The sequence below is a fragment of the Anas acuta genome, chromosome 16 (assembly GCF_963932015.1).
Source record: "Anas acuta chromosome 16, bAnaAcu1.1, whole genome shotgun sequence".
In the NCBI taxonomy this organism is placed as follows: Eukaryota; Metazoa; Chordata; class Aves; order Anseriformes; family Anatidae; genus Anas; species Anas acuta.
Window position 1 is genome coordinate 5,603,972 of NC_088994.1, and position 13,836 is coordinate 5,617,807.

The window sequence follows — 13,836 nt, forward strand, 5'->3', positions numbered from 1 at the left end:
GTCTAAGAACAGAAATACTGGCTATAATTTGTGCTTCAAGAAAGTAGGGTCAAAAATCAACCGATCACTGGCAAGTTATTATTTACATTTGGGGTTGGAGCCCCTTCTAAAAATGTTACCAAATTTATTCTTGTTATTTTAATTCACCTTCCCCACAAGTCCTGTCCTGTTCCAGGTTGCACACAACCCTATGAATGGGCAGGAAGAAATGTTACTAGTACCTGGGGTAAACTGAAACAGACTCAGTTTCTTGGTTTTTATTTTTTATTTTTTGACATCAAGGAAGTGGACAAACTGGCCATGGTAGATGCCGTGCCTTGAACATCACTCACGGTATTTCAGATGTCATGAAAGAAAGGGAATAAAATCGTGGGTACTTCGTATGGAAAACAAATACTAGGTGAACTTGAAAATTAATGGTGTTTTTTAATAGCATTATATTTAAAATAACTTTTTAGATCATCAGGCTTACAGGAAAACATGAAGCTGCTTCTTTGCCTTACTTCTTGGACAAAGTAACTGAATTCCAACAGGGTCTAATCTTCAGGGTAACTGAGCACCCTTTTGTTGCCCAGTGGGGGTTGCTGTTTCTGAATGAGGTATAAAGGCATTGCGTTTCATCTCCTCTACCTCCACGCAGCACTGCCACGAACTGTGCTATCTTTTGTATAGAGAGTGGTGGAAACAGTTCCTCAGGAGGAACAGCACAGATTCGGCTGTTGCATTTAAACAGGCTCCGTTTCCTTGTTGATGTATATTTAGACACGGTGGCCAGCTGAGGCATCGAGGCAACATTCCTGTGGCTCTCTGGCAGGGCTGGCGGGCCATCGCTGCTTCGCAGCACTCATCAGCTTCTTCCTGGCAAAACCCTCATTTAAATGAACTCATCTGACAGATCTGTCAAGGAGGGACAGACGGACACCCTCTGGTTCTGTCTTCTGATCTCCGCTTCACTACTTGATGTTGCTTTCCACCTGGGTATCGCAGGCTGAACGGCAGGGGTAGTGGGGTTGAGATGTTCCTAGAAGTGCTCCATGCTCACAGGCAGGCTGGTTTGCAGACTCCCAGCTGAGTGGTGGAGAGATGGTGACAACTTCGGAGCTGAGGCTCTGGCTGTGCTGGGTTGCACTGCATGATGTGGGGAGCTGATATGAATCTGTGTATTCCTAAAATGTTGCATCACCATTTGGTTTTTAGAGATTCAGCTTGGTGTCAGACTGTCTTTAAATCATCCAGTACTGGGGCTGCTGTGAAGATCTGACTGCATTCTCCACCCAGTGCTGGATGTGTGCTAGTACCCTCTCTAAAGCTGATGAGCGATGAACTCTGCCGCATCAGGTAGATACCTCCGCAGCTGTCTACATGGGGTGTAGACGTGCACGTGAGTGTGCTGAAACCACAGGCTACGTTGTCCTCTTGGGAGGCCTATGGAGGTTGTCCCAGAACAGGGTAATTACCAAGTGAAAGTGTGCAGCAAGCAGGTAGTGAACCGGATTCGGAGCCTCGAGGCAGGTGTGACACAGCAGTGGAAATGCTCAGAATGCTGCCTGTGCTTGCATGGGGAGGTGGCTGCCTCTGAGCAGTATTTTCTCTGGGAGCTCGCTGTAGGAATCAGTGCTAGGAATCAGCCTCAGTTCATTCAGCCCACTGGCCAGAACCAGATGCTACTTGAAGGGGAAGTTTGTGTTTGGGAAGGACAGTTATCTGATAACTTGGTGTTAAGGGGGACTTCTTTCTGATGCAAACCAGCTTATGCCTTGCAGCTCTAGAGTCTAATGCAGGGACTTAAATATAATACAAAGCAGTTTTTCTTGGATCTGTAGGGAATCTGGTTTAGACCTGCTCAGAGCCTTAAAAGAGACCGGGGACCCGTGGATTTTGTGCTGGGGCACAGGGGACTCCTCTCATGGGACTGTTTCCTTTTTCAATACTTCTCAACCAACATTTTCCATTTGACAACTGATCTTTGCACTGGCCGCATATTTAAACCAAATAAACAAATAAAACCCACAGCTTCTTCTTTCCCTATAATTTCTGACCTGAGATGACACAAACTTGGATTGGCTCAGGTTACACTGTATATGGCTGCACACAATGCTGTAGCCTTCCCCAAAAACCCCGTTTGACTTCACGCAATCCAGGCTCACACCAGCACGCTCCGGGCTGCCCGACCCGGAGGGCAGCAGCAGAGGTACCTCTGCTCTGCACTGAGCACAGCATCGCCTCCTGAGGCGGGAAGCGGAATGGGACGTGCCCTTGTTACTCTCTTTGCTTTGTGCACCCTGCTTATTCTTTCATGGCAATCCTCCCATAGCTGCAGACAGCGTGCCTGAACTTGAACCGTGTGCTTCTGGCCCTGCCGCTAGTGAAAATGACAAAGGTCTGATGGAAGGAGCAGTGCACGCAGAAACTGCAGTGGTCGGACCAGGCAGGTCACGCTCTGTTGCCAGCTCATCTGCTTCTGGTGTTGCATAAACATGTGCTTCACTTCACGTACGACTGGAATAATTTATAGTGTTTTGCTTACCTTTATTTTCCCCCCACATACATAATCCCTTAAGTCGCTTACCCCCAGTTGAACTGGCTCTCGGACCCCGAGGCCTGGTTGTCCCAGGACATGGAGGCATGCAAGCGTTTTCATATCAGATTTAAAAACTCAGACCACAAAAAGTTGGAAACTTTACCTCATGGTTCTCTCTTCTCTTCTAGACTAGGCAGAAACTTTATCAGTGTTTCAGTTATTAATAGATTGTTTTGCTTTCCTCAATATTTAAGGCCTTGCGTGACCCTACTAATAATTTACAAGAATTTTTGTATGTCTGCATTTTAATTCCGCTGGCTTCTGTGTCAGCTGATGAGCTTAGATTGGTTAGGTTTACCTAATATATAACCAAACAGAGACAGTAACTGAGTGTGGTTTATTCAGATATGTAGTTTCTTTCTAGGCATATGATTCATCGTCTGTGAAGAGAGACTGCAGCTGGAGAGCAGAAACTTTGCTGAAGCGGGGATGAAGCTTGCTCTCTCTTCTTGTTGTCTCCTCGATACCTCCCCTATCTTCCAGCCTTTTCAGAGGTCTTCAGAAAATTAAAAATAGCAAGCTTGTCAGGATCGCAAAAGGAAAGTCATAGAGCCTCTGGGACCTTTAGAAAATAACAAAAATTATCATTGACCATACCTTGGCTGAAGTGTCTGTTCTGAAGCCATTCCGTAGTCCATGGATAAGCTTGCATAAAAGCATACATTTAATGGATGTGTAAGCAGTGGCCAGCCTTCTAATAGTTATCACATCAAATACGTAGTCATAATTGATAAAGTTCACATATGCCCTTAATTCTGTGCCTAACGAAGTAGGAGAAAATGTTTTGCAATCTTGCAGTTTTTATTTTTTTAAGGGAAAGTCAGGTGCTGGCTGTCAGTGTGCTTTTGTTCGGATGCCCCTAGCCTCGAGGAGTGCTGAGATCTTTTGGCCTAGGTCTGGTACTGTTCCAGCAGCACTTCTGAACTAAAATCCAACTTCAGGCCTACCTCGGAGATCCAGGGATGGCACAACCCTGCATGTGAGGAAGACCCTTTTTTCAGGAGTCAGTGGGATTATTTTAAGCATGTGTCTGTGTTCACACAAAGGCACATGCTTATAGACACACATTGTTGAGAAAATATTAGGAGGCCTTGAGCAAATTTTTTAAACTGGAAATGAGACGTGACTTAAATAGTAAGGATAATTAACTATAGGAGCAGTTTACCAAGGGAAGTGATAAATCCATCATCACTTGGAGTCTAACTTGAGATTGGGCCTGTTTAGAAACAGGCTGTAGGTCAGCTGCGAGGTACTGAGCAAAATCGTGTTTACTTACGTGGAAGAGAGGGAGGCCTAAACTTCCTCCGCTGGAGGTGGGGTTTTCTTTTATGTGGGTGGTTGCAGTCAATGTTCACAGTGCTCCTTTGGCCTTGCAACTTATTTCTTTCCCCTTCTCCAATATTAAAGAGCTTTCTTTGTTTGCAAAATGGAGGAGAAAAAAAAATGCATTCTGACTGTGAAGACTGATGTGGGCATGCATCCCGAGCAGTAAGCAGTAGGTACCTCTGGGTTTTTGCCTCAGGTCTCGCTGCCCCGATTGGTTTTGCCTGCTGATGTTAGCACTGACCAACACTTGGTGCTTCTGAGGAAGGTGGAAGCCTGCTGCAGAGGGAATTGCTTCAGGGTGGTTACACAGAACTAAGTGTGAATGTGGAAGGGAAGGGGCCTTCCTGTATCGTGAAATCCGGTCAGCTTTAGGTTACCTGGATGTACATCTTATCGCTGGTTGCAAATTAGCTGTTTTTTCTGGCAGTCCAGCTACAATACTCAGTTCTTTTTGTGGGACCAGGAGTGCTGGAGCTGTTGTATGTGGTGTGAAGAGACTTTCTCCTTATGCGTTATTTCCTTATAGTGGCCTTTAGGTCTGGGCCTTTGCACTCTGCTTCTGACAGTCCTGCGAGCTTCAGTCAGTGTTTCGCACAGTCCTCTCTGTCCCAGTTGAAGTATCACAGAATCATTAAGGTTGGAAAAGCCCTTCAAGCTCATCTGGTCCAACCATCATAAAATTTGTGCTGCGTTGGCCGGGAATCGAACCCGGGTCAACTGCTTGGAAGGCAGCTATGCTCACCACTATACCACCAACGCGCTTGGTACAGCCTTTGAGGTTTCTTGCCAGATTTCAGTCATTCCTATAAAAATCCACTGCGAAGTCTGTTCAGTACCATTGTTCTGATGGTGAGGGACCGTCTCAGAGGTGTTTGAGGATTCCTTGGGCAAGGCTGGGAGCTGAAACCAATTCTGTGTTTGAGGTTTTGGCAGAAGTACTTCCACGTGGTGGCGTCTGAGCACCTCCCTCCGTAAGCCTGAATTCAGGTATCTTTGGTAAAATGGACCTTGGGTCTGCTTGTGCTGAGGACAACCTGAGATGCCTTGGCCCAGCGGGGGGTGCAAGATGGCTGCTTCCCCTCCCAACCTCCCTTTTCTTTGTTCCTACCCTACCACAGCTGTGCGTTGAGCCTTTCTGGCCTGCCTGTGCTTCCAGGCTGCACAGGGTCTTACTTGCTTGTTTCAAAGGATGGTCAGGAATTTGACGTAGTCATGTGTAAGCTCAGATTATATTGTTTACTTTCTGGGTGTCTCCAAGTGCTCTTGCACCCTTGAAAAAAAAAAAAAAAAAAAAGACGGCCTTTGTCATCATCTTGCTGAAGATTTTCCCCCTCCCCACCTCATTGTTTTGGTAAGAATAGACCTTAGCTTTGTTTCTTAGACCCCTTTTAAGGTAAAATAATGTTAATGAGTAATTGTGCCAAGTAAAGCTAGCTGGAATGTTTTTGCTGACAAGTGCTATTGTATCACAACTGAATCATTTTTGAAAAATCTGTTTCTGTATGTCTGTAATTTAGTAAAACAATGATTTTACAACAAAGCATTCATTTTGTGTCTAGAAACACAAGTCTCAAGACTTACTACCGTAAAACCTAGTGTGAAAGATGAACGACTTCTACTTTTTTCAGTGAGTAATACGTACATAAGGAAGGAGGGAGAGAGGTGGACTCACCTTGGAAGTGGTAGTCATCATTTACTGTGTTTCTGCACTTTATAACAACTAATTATAGTCCAGTATGTTTGGTCAGTGGAGAAATGTTTGTTTCTTTCAAAGCAAAGCTGTCTGTTTGCAAAGACAGGAATGATGGAAATGGATTTTTCAGCCCTTGAAGATGCAACCCCCAACATTTTGGATGTGTTATCACCTGTACGTTCACTTTCATACTCACTGGTTGTTTGTGAGTAATTAAAGTTTTGCATAAGAATTTTAGTATTCACAAGAGATGAGTTCTGAGAAGAGGATAATGATGCTTTAGAATAATTACAATTAACGCCTTTTAGAATTTTAACAAGGATAATAGTGTGCATGTTGTGGCTTCTTCTTCCCAGTAGTCTGGATGGTGTTAGGGAAAGTACAAGAGGTAACAGTAAATAGTGAGCATCTTCCTATAGATAGAAAAGTAACAGAATGCTTTGGAAAAGGCAGATTTGTTCTGTTTAAAAATATGATTTCTTTCAAACATGGAGAACTCCATTCTGTGAGCCTGGCTTGGCCCCTTGAGCACTTCCAGGAGTTCTGAGAGCTTCTATTTGAGCTCAGTTCTTGGGATTTCGGTATTCCCTGTTGTTGCTGTTGAGAGTCCACAGAGTCATCATACTTCATTAAAACACTCAAGTTTTAATGAAAATGTTTCAGAATTGTACGAACTCCACCCCCCAAAAACCCCCTCCCACATTTTCTCAGGGAACTTCCTTTCCACCTCTGCCAGAGTATGTGTGTCACATTGCTAATGTGCCTTGCTATATGCTAACTTTTTCTGGCCAATTCCTTGTTTCAGGGGGAGATTAGTTCTCCGTGTGTGTGTGTATATATATATATATATATATATATATATATATATATATTTTTTTTTCTATCTGGTCCTCTTTAGCAGAGAATAGAGGAAAATTGCCAATCGTATCAGTGCGCATGTTGTTCTTCCCTCTGATGTACCATAGGAGTAAGGAGTTTTGCAGCACGTTAGCGTGGAAGGGGAGAAGTGGTTTATCCTTCTGGCCTGAGCCCTTCAGAAAAGCTGCATGCTTGAGCACCTTGCTCTTGGGTTGTTTGAATTAATGCTTTCAGGTAATGTGATTGCCAAAGAGCAGGAGTCTGGGGTTTCTGAGACTACTGCTCTTTCAGGACATCTCAAGTCAGGGTGCCTGAATGACTTAGTCTAGAAAAACCCAGCCCTGCTGATTGTGTTGGCATTTGTCTGTGCACTTTTTACTTTAGGGAAAGCATTTGCTTTGTGAGGAGGGTAGGTGATGTTTTCATCTCAGGTAGGAGTAAGGATGTGGAATAATTCTGCTGGCACCACTGTTTCATTTTTATATTGAGGAACTTGGTCATTTTTAAACTGTTTTCTTTTACGTTTTCAGTTTTACATGTATATGATGAGGAAAGGCTAACTTGTTTGTTTCCAAGTAGGATGGAATAATAAAAGCTTGATATGTGAGAATGTGTTGCCCCTCTTAAACAGCAACAGGACACATGTGGATGCCTTTGAGTCAACCTCTTCACTGGGTGCAGTGTCCCCTTCAGTACCTTGATACTTCTGCTTAATACAGCTCAGTTCCTGCACTTGGATTTGTTCCTCCTTTTGGGCTGAGAGCATGTTTTAAGCCTGATCATTTACTGCAAGGCTATAATTAAGGTCTTGTATATGTTCAAATAGATCACAGGCAACAGGAGCAAGAGATGTCATCAGTCATAATTTCCATAACTTAAAGATATTTATTTTTTTGGTTACACCATATATCTTTTTCTTATTATTATTTTGGGCTTTGGCAGAAATACCCCCTTTAAAAGTAGGCCACCATGTCCTTTCCTACGTTCATTATAAGTGGGCTGCAAGGGAAGCCCCAGACTGACAAGGCCTCTACTTTTGGTTTCCTTTTGCAGCATGAGGACAAAGTTTCCTTCAGATACAGCTCTAGCTGTCTCTAGCCAGGGAACTTGGCTGATGGACTGCAGTATATAATTTTAGTTAAAAAGAGAGAAAAAAGATTAACTGTAATCTATCGTGCCTCTTCACTACATGCATCTCTCAAGATCTGCGTAATGGAGCAGGCGCCAGGAGCAACCGCTCTGCATTTAAGGCTGCAAAACGTCCCCTGTTGTGACTCTGCTCTTGGAGCTCAGGACCTTTGGAAAAAATTATCTGTTAGGTTTAAATTTTTCTCTCTTGGTGACAGTCAAAAATGATGGTGGCTCCAAAACACTGATCAAAATCTGTCTGTATGTTTTTTTGGATTATGTGAATAAAATGTCTGCTGAAAAACAAGCCCTAATACTGAGGGGGGGAAAAAAAAAACAAACAAAACAAAGCAAACAAAGAAAAAACAGTCACAAACAAACCACCACATCCAGTATTTATCAAGAGGCAAGAAAAAAACAGTTCTAGCAACTAGAAAGAAATTAAATCCTGGACTCTGAAATTCTGTACAACTTGAGTTTGCATTGAGCACTGTGACTTCTGTATGTGGAAAAAAAAACCTGTGGGGTACTTTTTCTTTCTTTCCAGAAATGAATATACTGATGATATTTGAGATGGGATCTGTATTGAAGTTATGCCCCATTTATGCTATTAATGATATGCCGTGTACTTTGTGCTACTTAGGGATTATTTTTTTCCAAGCAGATGCTGGAAGATGCTTCTAAAGCAAGTCGCTACTCAGAGCCCTTCATTTCCCATGTTGGCTTTTGCTACTTTTTGCATAATGTTCTAAGTATGAAGCTTAACTTTTGAAAAGGAAAAAATATTTCTGTTGTGAAGACGGTCATCAAAACAGAAGCGAAGTGTGCTTTTGTGCTGTCAGTCCAGCTTTGCACGATGCTGTCTCTAAGCTCACAATTGCAGCAGTAGTGTGTGGATTTTATGGCCTGAGACAGCGCAAAGCTGTGCGGGTGACTGGAGGAGGCTTTCCGAGCCCCTTCTGCTCCACAAGCATTACAAGTTCTTCTGACTTGTGGGAAGCAGACTCCACAACCTGTAAAGCTGTGAAGTAGGTACATTGTTCCTTGCTGCGCACACACACCAGACACAAGGGGGTAACTCCACCCAACTTGTGCACCAACGGTTACTGGCAGTGTGCTTATACTAGTGGGACAAATACATATCCATTTCATTTCTGTAAGTCTCCTTTATACTCATCAAGTCTCCAGAGAATCATTAATGTAGGTTCCGTCTCTATTTGTATGTGTACTGGTGTCCTTGGGTGGTCAGTCATCTGGCATACTCTGGTGGTCTTTTGTTGAAGGCCAGAAGTCTTCCTCGCTGCTCATCTTCTGGCCTTTCTTGTCTTAGACAGACTTTAGCAGTCAAGCCAGTTCTTGCTGGTTCTATTATCTACTCATACAGCCTTTTGTTCCCTTATCTTTGGGTTGTTAACATACGATTGTGCTAAGACCTAGAAATCACTGTCCTTTATCTTGCTCCGTCTCACTTCAGTGAACCTAAAGGAGCTTCTAGTAATGAAGACAAACAGGCCCCTCATAATGAGTGACTAAAACCTTGCATCTGCTGAGTGAAAATGCAGGGATATCTCAAGATCTCTCAAGGTCCCTTCCAACCCCTACAATGCTGTGATTCTGTGAGATCCAGGTTTGCTGATGAAGAGTTTCATGAACTTTACAGCAGTGCGTCTGTACATGTAACTGAGGAGAACCATTGCAGAATCAGAGGAGTTGAGCTTGTCTTGCTGTATACTTCTGGAGCAAGTGCCATTGGTGCATGGTATGGCAGGTGGAACTACATTTGCATTCCATTTTTTAATATTGTCTTAAAAAAAGGTTTATTTCTGCAGTCATAGAAGAAAGCTGCTTAAACATAAGCTATTTTTACATATGCAATATATAAATATATATTTTGGTAGAGTTTTGGAAGACCTGGCACAGTGTAGCATTCACGTGGGGAAGGCAAGCACAGCACAGTTGTAGGACATCAGCACCTTTTAGAGAGGCGGTGGGGAGCAAGGGCTCTGTAGCATAAAAAATCCTCTCTGGATTACCTGAACATCAGGGATCCAAGCTTTTTTGCGTGCGTGCACCACGCAAAATAAAAGCACCTCTTCTTCTGGTGAAGTAGTTAAGTTTGAAGGGGAGATTTTTGGAACCATGTTTATGAAGGAAAAAAAAACAAAACAGAATAGTCCACGTAGAGCAGCCTGAAACTACCTGGTGTTAGCTCTGATCTGCTGGTGCCCCTGGGGTGTCCTCTGAGGTGCTGCAGTGGAGGGGCCCTTCAGGGTGATGCCCAGGACAAGCAGCAGTACACCGATGTGCCCCCCTTGTCCTCAAGTTAAGCTCAATGCTCCAGTGGGTGCCCATCAGTCTGCAAAACAGTGTGATGAGTACTTTTTTTTTTCTTTCCCTTTCTTCTTTTCCTAAGTATTTTTTGTGGATCTTGGGGCAAAGCAGGACTGCTCACACACTGGCTGGTTGTGCAAATGCCCGTACAGCCCCGGCCAGCTGTGCTTGGAGCTGAGACCCCCGCTGCCTTCACACCCGGGTTCCTCCCGCTGGGCTCGCTCTGCTTGCTGGAAGGTGACTGCAGGGCTGGCTCTGCCTGCTTTCCAGGCAGCATGGCTTATGCTGAGGCTTTTTTGTGGCTTTGTTACAACTCGTGTTTTTATATCAAAAGATATTATTATATCGCATCTTCAGTAATGTCCAAAATTGAGGTAATAGCTGGGTTTCCATAAAGAGACCACACGTGATGCAGGAATACAGAAGCCAGACCTGGCTCTTAATTGCATTGATTTCCTCACCGGGTCAGTTCAGTAACCGGAGCCCCAAGTGCAGCAGCTTCAGCCGCATCTGTTAGTGCGAGCAGTTCCCCTGATCACAAGAAATGAGCCTCTTCATTGTTCCAAATATTTTCCCAATTTGTTTCTTGTTACTGTCCTGATTGGTACATGATGAGGCAGAAAAGCTCATTACGTTATTGATTTCTTCATTTTTAGTGCGTTTCTTCAGGGAGCAGCTCTGCAGCTGTAGGTGGTTTGCTGGCATCTCGTGCTGCCTGTTGCAGCACTGGTTTTGTGTGCACAAGTCGTGTGTTTGGGTGACAGTGGGACACTTAAAGCTGTACATTAGATTTGCATTCGCTGATTCTGGTGTAAAATTGGAATATTCCCTGTGATCACCTGTGTGCCAAATTCACCAAGAAAATTACTAAAGAGCGTGAATTTGTAACCTGCTCCTTAGTTACTTAAAAAGTTGTCCCAAAACAAAAGAACGAGGAGACTTGCCTCTGAGAAGGTGAGATGTCCAGCCAACACTGTGTGTCTCCATTTTTGGCCTGTGGCTGTAACACCGGTGATGCATTAGCAGCCATCAGCATCGCGTTGCCTGCTCCTGTGGCCTTACTCAGGCATCTCTCACTGCCTAGTGTTTAATGACTTCTGCACTTGCACTGAGCTGTTCTGTTTTTTTGTAGCAATTTGCACTTGCTAGTGTGTATTTCCATGAATTGTAAGGAAGGCAGAGCAACACTAAGGGAAAACAAGGAGTCAGTCCGGGCAGCAAACGAGAAAGCTGAAATGATTTGGGGTAAACCACAGCTGAATGCTTTTGGAGAGGAGCAATCTGAACCTCCCAGGTGCTCATCAGGAGTAACCTGGAATGAATTAACGCAATGATAATGCTGGAATTAGCAGTGATAAAGACAAAAAATGAGATGTCTTGTGTTCTGTAAAGAAACGTGGCTTTGTAATGTGTGTCTTCAAAGGCCTCAGTGGCTGTGATGGTTTAACTGGTGCGCACAGTAGGGATGGCAGTGGCTGGTCACAGGTTGGGCTATTTTGAAGAAAGCAGCTTGAACTCCTCATGTCTTCGTGTGGGGTGGGGAGGACTCACGGCTTCCAGCTTGGGGTAATCGATCTCACCTCCTGCTGTGGTACACTGCGTGTACAGCACAGTCCTGTACTGCACACAGGGTGCCTGTGCCCGTTCATAGAGGCTAGTCTGTAAGATGCATAAATTAGCCTACAGTTACTTGCTAAAATAGTCAATTTTAGCAAGTTGAGGGTTAATTAGAATCGCACTGCATTTGTTCTGAGCAAAGTTGTGCCTTTGAAAAAGGCTGGTGGCTGCAGGGACGGTGATCCCGGCTTTTTTCTGGGTGCTTCACTGCACTGGAGGGTGCCTGGGGAGCTGCCCTGGGGCCGGGCTCCCTTCATGTTGGACATGCTCTGGGGTGAGCACGGATGCCTTCGGGGTTACCCATGGGGTGGTGGCACCGTCCTGTGTTGGGGAAGGGGCTGCGGGGGGGTGAGGGAGAGGTGTTCTGGTGGCTGACAGGAGATTATTCACAAGCGCCCGACCCGCAATCTGCACACAGCAATCTGCCCCTTAAATGTTCAGCAAGCAGCAGGGCAGGGATTTGCACGGGTGCTGGCACTGCTGGTGGCTGTAGAAATGAAGGCAGGTAATGAGCAGAGCCAGCTTGTTTGTAGGGAAGCAGGAGCCAACCCACAGAAGAGCTGCTTTTGAATTTTGGACGCAGAACAAAGTTTTAAGCTCCGGTAGGGCCTGTATTTTTCCTTTTCCCAGCCCTCCTGTAAGCACCCCCCTTTACTGATTAATTTATTTATTTTCCTTTCCTTTGCTCCTGCCTACCTTTGGGCTCTCAGATCTCTCACGGCTCAGACGCACCCGGGCTCAGGGCCAGGCTCCAGGCTCACGCCGCCAGCCTGCGCCCGCCTTGGTCTGCCTGCAGCACGCCAGGGCCGCCTCTCCGAGCAGCCCGGAGCAAGGGGAATCGAGTCTTTTTTCCAAATCGAGGGTGATGTGTCCCAGGACAGGAGCTGTGCATAGGCGGGCAGTTTAGATTTTAAAAAATTACCCCCACAAAAAAAAGCCTTTTCCACTACAAGGTAGTCTGAAATATTATTTTGTATGAATATACTAGTAAAATAGATTTTATTAACGAATAATGAATGGAGAATGGTGGTGTGATTGACATTGATTTCTAAGCCTATTTGCTGTAAAAAAACAGAAATTTTTGCATTTTACCAGCATATTGAGTGAAGGTGCGCTGTCTGTGACACGCGGTGTGACAATCCTGGAGAGCTTACAGCACAAACTGTAAGGAGGAAAATTAAAACGTGATTTTGGAGAGAGATGCAGGGATGGGGAAAGAACAACCCTTGCCGTTATGTTGCTTGAAAACTGATGGGCAAATAAACTAACTGGCCTGGTGGTATCATACGGGCTGTCTGTGGCAAATGAAAATAGCAAACAAACATTCTGATTCCCAGTGAAATTACTCAGCCATTACACCGTCCTCCTCTGCCCTATTCCTTACATATCCCTTATCAGTGTAGTCCTCAGCAGCTAACAATAGTGCCTTGAGAGAGATGGTTAATGCGCCGGGGGTTTATTAATTTGATCCTTTGTTTGGAAGAGCCTCGTCTCTGGCTGCATGCTCTACTGTTTGGGCAGCCTGGCTGGAAGCTTTGCCGGGCTTAAATGTTTGTGCTACTCCGTGTGTATGTTTGACAGGAAAGGTGGAAGCGTGCCCTAAATGCAGTACTGAAAGCAGCAGGGATCGTGGTGGTCCTTAATTCCTGGTGGTATTTGTTATATGTGGCAGCCTTCAGTTCGCATCGTGGCATTTTTCAGAGCACAGGCATTGAGCAGCTTTAAGGTAAGGATGGAGAAAGAGACTGACTGCATCTTCTGCTGGAAGCCACTGGAGATACAGGGGACGTGTTCTACGTGCTTGTGACAGTCTGCGTTACTGAGGAGGTGCCCTGCAGGATTCTGCTGTGGGTTTGAGGAAAGACACGCTGTCACTGGGAAATTCCTGCCCCTATCAGAGCTGAAGACCAGGTTCAGAAACTCTCACTTTCCAATCTACTGCGGTGCTGATTTAACAAATCGCTAGTACTCGGGATTCAGAGAAATGATGTTGTGCACATCTGTGTTTGTCCCCTGCTAGTGCCAATCTCGCCAATCTTTGCACGCCGGTTTTGTACTCAGAGCAGGTTTACTTCCATTGCTGCCTTTGCAGCCTGTTTTCAGCAATAACAGTAACAACTTGTGACTGCTGGGTGGGTTTTTAGGGTGCAAGGAGCTGCACGTCTCAGGAGGTTTCTGCTTGCAGATGTAAAATAGTGTCCACGATAATGTTGGCTACATCTGAAAGTAAGCTTTGATGGTTTAGTATATGCAACACGTTAAAGCTGATGTGGATTTGCCTGGTAAGAAAAAGAATAGCACA

At 44.8% G+C, this 13,836-nt stretch overlaps 1 long non-coding RNA gene and 1 other non-coding gene across 10 annotated transcripts in view; one reads left to right on the forward strand and one right to left on the reverse strand.

Moving 5' to 3' along the window:
* LOC137865500 (uncharacterized) overlaps positions 1 to 13,836 on the forward strand; it is a 194,111-nt gene that overhangs the window by 107,398 nt on the left and 72,877 nt on the right. The gene's annotated exons all lie outside the window — the stretch shown is intronic.
* Positions 4,595 to 4,666, reverse strand: TRNAG-UCC (transfer RNA glycine (anticodon UCC)). The gene has a single exon. It is a non-coding gene; the product is annotated as a tRNA-Gly (tRNA).